The 7500-nt window shown below is 35.9% G+C and overlaps 1 protein-coding gene and 1 non-coding gene across 3 annotated transcripts in view; one reads left to right on the top strand and one right to left on the bottom strand.

Annotated features, from left to right (window-relative positions):
* The window catches only part of LOC123511408 (homeobox protein unc-42-like), a 93237-nt gene that overhangs the window by 27316 nt on the left and 58421 nt on the right, over positions 1-7500 (top strand). The window lies entirely within an intron of this gene.
* On the bottom strand, positions 2347-2418 carry Trnaq-cug. The gene has a single exon. It is a non-coding gene; the product is annotated as a tRNA-Gln (tRNA).

Below are 7500 nucleotides of genomic sequence, written 5' to 3' on the forward strand. Positions count from 1 at the left end.
GTGTATGGTTGGGGGTGGGAGGGTCTTTTTTTTTTTTTTTCTTACCTCTCTCTCCGTACTTTCATTTATCATTTTATCCATTTCTCCTGTCTATTTTTCTTCATTTTCTTTCTTTTCGTTTATTTTTTTTCTTTTAGTTTTTGTTTTTTCTCTTTTCTTTCGTTCATCTTTTTTTTTCTGTTTCATGTTTGAGTGTTCTATTTTTTTTTGTCATTTATTTTTGTAATTTTTTTTGGTCTTTCAGTATGTCTCTCTCTCTCTCTCTCTCTCTCTCTCTCTCTCTCTCTCTCTCTCTCTTGTTTTAATTTTTTGTACATTCTTTTTATCTTTTACTACTTCCGTTACTTTTTTCCTTAATGTAACAAGAAGCTATCACTACTACTACTACTACTACTACTACTACTACTACTACTACTACTACCATTACTATCACTACTACTACAACTACTACCACTACTACTACTACTACTACTACTACTACTACTACTACTACTACTACTACTACTTACTACAACTACTACTACTACTACTACTACTACTACTACTACTACTACTACTACTACTACTACGACTACGACTACTACTATTACTACTATGACGATGACAACGATAATATCAAGAACAATAATAACAACAACAACAACAACAACAACAATCACCCAAGAATTATGTAGTCGTATGCCTCAAGTTAACTTTAATCATTATTTCCATTATTTTTCTCAAGTCTTTATTTTTTTTTCTCCTGCCAAGTTTGCCATTTTTCTTTTCTTTTCTTTTCTCTTCTTAATCCTTCCCACATTACATAATTAGATCAGGATTTTGTTGACTGAGCATATGGATTAAGATGTATCACCCACACCCACACCCACACCCACACCCACATCCACACCCACCCGTCCATCTACCTGTGTGTGTGTGTGTGTGTGTGTAAGTAATTTACATGCATTAGACACTTTTCGTGATTAGACACTTCATTTTCTTTTCACCAACACTACCACCACGAGGAACTTAGAGAGAGAGAGAGAGAGAGAGAGAGAGAGAGAGAGAGAGAGAGAGAGAGAGAGAGAGAGAGAGAGAGAGAGAGAGAGAGAGAGAGAGAGAGAGAGAGAGAGAGAGAGAGAGAATATGAGAGGGGCTGGGCGAGGAGTTGATGGGGACGGGAAGGGGAGGGTGTGAAGAAGATTGAATTATAAGGAATGGGAGTGAATGAAGGACAGGAATGACTGGAATAGCCTTCAGGAATACATGATGACAACCAGCCATTGAAACTTGAACAGCGATAGTTGTAAAAAGGAGAAAATATTGAAGGAAATGTTTGTTATGCACTGTAACGATGATGACGATGATGATGATGATGATGATGATGATGATGATGATGATGATGATGATGATGATGAAGATAGTAATGATAGAAGCCACACAATGATAAAACAAAACAATGATAAAAATAAATAATAAATAATAATAATAATAATGAAAAAAATAAGAAAAAAAGTTCATCATCACTATAGGCGTCCTCTTTTTTAATAATTTATTGCACTTTTTTTTAGGGACAGGCACCTCAGTAGGCCTATATTTTTTTTACCAGCATTTTTTTCCCCTAGGCCGTTTATCCCTCTTACATTAAAAATAAATAAAAAGTAAGGACGAGTTTGTCTTATTTTGAAGGGACTGTAAAGGGAAAGACTCCTCTCATCCACCATCCACTGTTCCCGTCAGCTGAGAGAGAGAGAGAGAGAGAGAGAGAGAGAGAGAGAGAGAGAGAGAGAGAGAGAGAGAGAGAGAGAGAGAGAGAGTGTTCAATGCAAGGTGGATATGAATGAGATGAGAACAACCATTACTGCAACAACCTGGTGTAAACAAATAGCCTTGGGTCACTGCCTCCACCTGGATTCCTGGATTATGAGAGAGAAAGCTTTTAGAGTTAGTGATGGATAGGTAAAGAGGTAATGGCTTCATGTTAGATAAACCTAGAAAAAGAAAGAAAAAAAAAAAGGGGAGTGGAAAGAGGAGAAAAAAAAAAAAAAACTGGTTCACAAATAGAGTGGTTGATAAATGGAAAAGAGTAAGTAATCATGTTGTTAGTCTGGAGTCATTTGGAAGCTTTACAAGATTAGACAATTTTACGGACGAGGTTGACAAATGGAAACAGGTAGACATGCTTTATAAAGGAACTGCCACGTGTTGCTCTGATGGCTAATTACAATTTCACTTATTTTTTTTTTATATTCTAATGTTTTTAAAAAGTTATATTTGCTAAGGACAATAAAACAGAAGAAAATAAGAGAAGCAATAAGGGAATCCATCAGAAGTACACGTGGCAGTCCCTAAAACAATCGAATCTCAAGGTCCCACCGAGACTCGAACTCGGATTGTTGGATTCAGAGTCCAAAGTGCTGACCATTACACCATGGGACCGCCTCTCTGCACCACGGGACAGGCTACTATACAATTTAAAAGGCTATAAATTCAGCTTCTATTACGTTTCATATCAAAGCTGCAGTAAAGAAGAGTCTAAGTATTTGTACACACTGTTTCTGAAAGCTACACTAAGATTCTAAAGACTATGAGTTCCATTTCCATTACAAAAAGCTGCAGAGTCTTTAGTATTTGTACAAACTGTTCCTGGGAAGTGACGTATAAACAAGATCTTTTCGAGCGTCACTGTTCATCCAAAGTAGTTTTAGACGTGCAATGGACAGAATCAGCTGGAGGAGACTTGTACGTACGTGGCGCCAATCCTTGACTCGAGGGAAGCGGCGAAAGTAGTGCTGTCCCAGGCATACACATATATAGTTAGGAATCATTATAAAGTGATAGGAGGATGGACTGAAATGTGAAAAGTGTACAAAACGCATTCTACTCTCCCAAGCCAGCCCCACCCTCGAGACTGTGGCTGTATTGTGCATGTGGGGGAGAGAGTGGGGGGTGCAGTAAATAAATGAATAAATGAATGAATGATTGAATGAATGAATGAATGATGTGCATGCAAATGTATAGAAATGCATAGAAATGAACGCGTCCATGCGTGTGCTAATGTATATTATTGTCAATCCCGAAAGTTACCGATGGACATTAAAAAGAAAATGAATCTAAAACAAAGCACATATCAAACCAAATTGACACGGCAAAGTTTCGTTAATCCGGGACGCCATCATGCGCATCTCCACTCTATTAACGACCAATTCACAACACTGCACGGATAATTCCCAATGCTTGTGCTTTATTTACTCCAATCATCAACACAACTGTCATGAAGCGAGCACCAGCAGCACCAGCAGCAGCAGCAGCAGCAGTAGTAGTAGTAGTAGTAGTAGTAGTAGTAGTAGTAGTAACAACAACAGCAGCAGCAGCAAGCCGGCGAGCCATTACAGCTGACGCCAAGCACAGTACGCCACAATGATGCTTTGGGTGCGCAGTGACGAAATGACGACGGTCTGTGCACCTCATAGAAAACGTGTGTGGAGAGAACGGAAATAGAATGAAAAATTGGAACAGGTAGAGAACACAGAACACATGCCAGGATTGACGTGTGTTGCCTGTTGGCGCTTTCGCTGCCATATACAACAGCTGACACCACTACAAGCAAAGTACGCATGGAGTCTTTATAAACACCTACAAAACAGGAAATAAAGAATACATTTTGTAGTTTCTAGATTGTTAAACTATATTGGAGGTGGTTGTAGAATAAGAAAAGGAGGTTCAATGTTGGTAATGATGAAGAAATGGTGTGCCAGATTGCCGTGAAAGGTTGAAAATTTAGATATTCTTTAACATTAGTTTTTAGTATTTCTTGATGTAATCTTTGATAGAGAGTACAACTTTTATCTCTATTTCTGCAGTTTTCAAATACGTTACCAATTATTTTCTGTTGGATGATATTGATTTTTTAACTCAAAATTGACCCCATTGTGAAACGTTCTCTCTCTCTCTCTCTCTCTCTCTCTCTCTCTCTCTCTCTCTCTCTCTCTCTCTCTCTCTCCACTATTCTTCACTCCACCTGACTGATGTAAAACGTATCAGCACCTTTATTAATTCACGCTTTCGCTACTAAACTCTATGTGACTCAGGCTATCTATCAGGTGTATCAAGACACGTCTGTAACTAAACTTTTGGGCAAACACAATTACTGTAATCTTGTGCTCCTTACTTTTGAAAAGATGGAGCTGAGCGATCCTTTTCAGCTTTTCTAGTCCTGGTGAGCCTCGCAACGCACTGTCAAAAAAAAAAAAAAAAGAAGCAAATAAATAAATAAATAAATAAATAGATAAATAAAAAATAAGATAGATAAATATATAGATAAAAAAATAAATAAATAAAAGCATAATCGAGTGAATGAATAAATAAATGAATAAGTCAATAAATAAGAGAAGAAAATACAGGTAGCTTTGAGGTTATTTATGGTTCACGAGACTTATAGAGCAAATCACTTTAGTCAATAAGATGAAATAGGGAGAAAAGTTATGAAGTCTATGTAAATAAATAAGTACTTGAAAAGATGGTGATGGTGTTGCCAGCCCTCACCTGTAAAAGTTCTCACCTGGCGAATAATAAAGACAAACAACACACTAGGTTAAAACAACAGACTGGTGAGGATGGTTTAGGTCGTTCGCTCAAATTCTTTTGTTTTTTTTACTTGTAGTTTGAAAAATTCTGGAATGTTTAAGTAGTAATATTTTGGAATGTTTAAAGATTTCAGTGCTAGTATTTATTTTTTCACTCCATAATTCCTTAGCATTTTTTATTTTATTTTCATTTTGTACTAGAATCTATCTTTTTTTTTTTTTATAGTAGAGCAAATAGGGAAATTATTGACGAAAAATGAACCTCTTAGTCTTTAGTGACACAGATTTTGGAATATTCTAGTGACAGAAAATAAATTGTGAAGTAAATATAACCAATAAAAAAATAAAATAATAAGTACAGAAAAAATACTTAGATTGAATAAAAAAAAAAAAAAAAAAAAAAAAGCTTAACACAGAACAAAATACATGAGGATCTTCTAAGTGACGATCAAACTCATTCAAAATATACACTTCCTCATACTACACCGAAAAATAGGCACTGAACAAATACTTACATTAAATAAAACGAATAAATGCTTAAGCAACACAGAACAAATACATGAGCATCTTCTTAACCCCTTCAGTACCGTGACGCGTTTAAACAAATACACTAAATAAAACGAAAAAAAAAAAAACAATCAACAAAGAATAAATAAATGAGCATCTTTTTAACTCCTTCAGTACCAAGACTTTTTTTTTTTTTTTATACCATGTGGGCTTTTCACGGGAATTTATGGGCTAAAGGGGGTATTTTTTGGGTACCCCCTATTTCAAAGCCCACCCGCTAGGAAACCGTTGCCCCGAGTGAGGAAGCCCAACCTACACTAGGACCGTGGACAGGATTCGAACCCGTGCGCTTGAAGACCACTCGGATCCCAAAGCACGCATGGTTCCACTGTTTCCATATTCATCCTGGTGACTATTTGGTGATTTCATACAGCTTCAGAAACTCATGTCGGGGATTAAATTATTGAAGACTCTTGCCATTATTCTTTTAACTTCCATAGACTCTTCCTGGTGTAAATAGAATCGTTTAATCATACTCAAAACTCAAGGTAAAAATGCGTCCCAGTACTGAAAGGGTCAATGATAAACTCAAATACACAGTTTCTTATGCATCCTGTGTCGCTGCACTAACGGAACCAAGGAACACATACAAGGGACAAATTTGGGAACATCTTGCAACACTAATCAATACACGAGAGGAACTTCTACCAGCCTTAAAAATAACTTAAAAAGAGAGAAAAAAATCTGACCTCGATAATTAACTTCTCTACTTCCTTTCATCCTTCTTTCCTTCCTTTCTTCTAAACCAAATTATTCCATTTTTTTCTTCTTTCTTTTTTTGCGTTTTTCGTTATATTTTTGGTCCAATGTTGTTTACACTCTTCTTCCCTTCCTTTTTTATTTATTTATTTTTTTACCCTGTTTCCCTTTTCTATTCTCTGCTTCCTTTCATCCTTCTTTCCTTCCTTCCTTCTAAACTAAATCATTCCATATTTTTTCGTGTCTCGTTATATTTTTGGTACAATGTTTACACTCTTCTTTCCTTCTTCTTCTTCTTTTTCTTTCTTGCCGTTTCCTTCTTTATTCTCTGCTTCCTTTCCTCTTCCTTTCTTTTACACTAAATCATTCCTTATTTTTTTTGTATCTTTCGTTATATTTCTGGTACAACGTTGTCTACAATCTTCCTTCCTTTCTTCTTTCTTCTCTGCTTCCTTTCATCCTTCTTTCCTTCCTTATTTTTTGTGTCTTTTTGTTATATTTTTGGTACAGCGTCGTCTACACTCTTCCTTCCTTCTTCCTTCCTTTCTTTTTTTTTCTTTCTTGTCCTGTTTCCTTCTTTATTTTCTGCTTCCTTTCCTCTTCCTTTCCTTCCTTCCTTCTAAGCTAAATAACTATCTTTTTTTGCCGTCTACTTGCCTTTAATTCTCTCCTTCTCTTTTCTTCCTTTCCTTCCTTCTTCCTTTTCCTCTTCCTTTCCTCCTCCTCTCCTTTCTTTCTCCTATTCTCTCTTTATTTTCTTTCTTTCGTTGTATTTTTAGTACAACGGTACCCACTCAATTCTTCCTTCCTTCCTTCCTTCTTTCTTTCTTCCTTTGTTCCTTTTGTCATTCTTCTCTTTTTTTATTATTCTCTTCCTTCCTTCCTTCCTTCCTTTCCTTGTGTGTTTCTTTTCCTTTTCCGTATTCGATTCTCTTCTTCTTTCCTTCATTCTTTCTCCTTTTCTTTCTGCCCTTCTTTCATTCCACATTTCACACACTGAGGTTCGCAAACACTAAAGGCTTCTATCACCATGCACTTCAATAGATACCTAAATAATCACCTGAGTGTCTTGCTATACTGTCGGGGCAAAATCTTGTAAGTATAGATTTTTGTTCTTTCTTATTCTACTTACGGCTCAACCTTTACTACAGTATCACCAAAGACTCTAGAAAGACTCACTGACTTTCATTACATTTTTTTTTTTTTAAAGGTTTAGAATCCTTTGTTTAACTCTTAGTAGAATAATGAAAAGACTCTTGAAAGCCTGAATAACTATGGGTGTTTCTCTCTCTCTCTCTCTCTCTCTCTCTCTCTCTCTCTCTCTCTCTGATAATGCTGTAGAATTCTTAGTTTCAACATCACTGAAATCTTGCAGTCTTCAAAACTTCCAATACGTTTTTTTTTCTATTATCGTTACACAATTCTAGGTTAAAATATTGCAAAAAAAAAAAAAAAAAAAAAATCAACAAACACTCTTGGAAACACGGAAGGAAAATTGAATTACAGCCAATTAGAAGTAGTTAGGGAATAGCGATGGAATATTCTAGCAACACAAAGATTAAAAATAGTGAATTAGTTATAGAGACAGTCTTAATTAAATTTTGAACACTGGTGACCTTCAAAACTTACACAATTATACAGTTAGAAGGAAGGGAAACTTTTACTATGC

The sequence above is a fragment of the Portunus trituberculatus genome, chromosome 31 (assembly GCF_017591435.1).
Source record: "Portunus trituberculatus isolate SZX2019 chromosome 31, ASM1759143v1, whole genome shotgun sequence".
NCBI lineage: Eukaryota > Metazoa > Arthropoda > Malacostraca > Decapoda > Portunidae > Portunus > Portunus trituberculatus.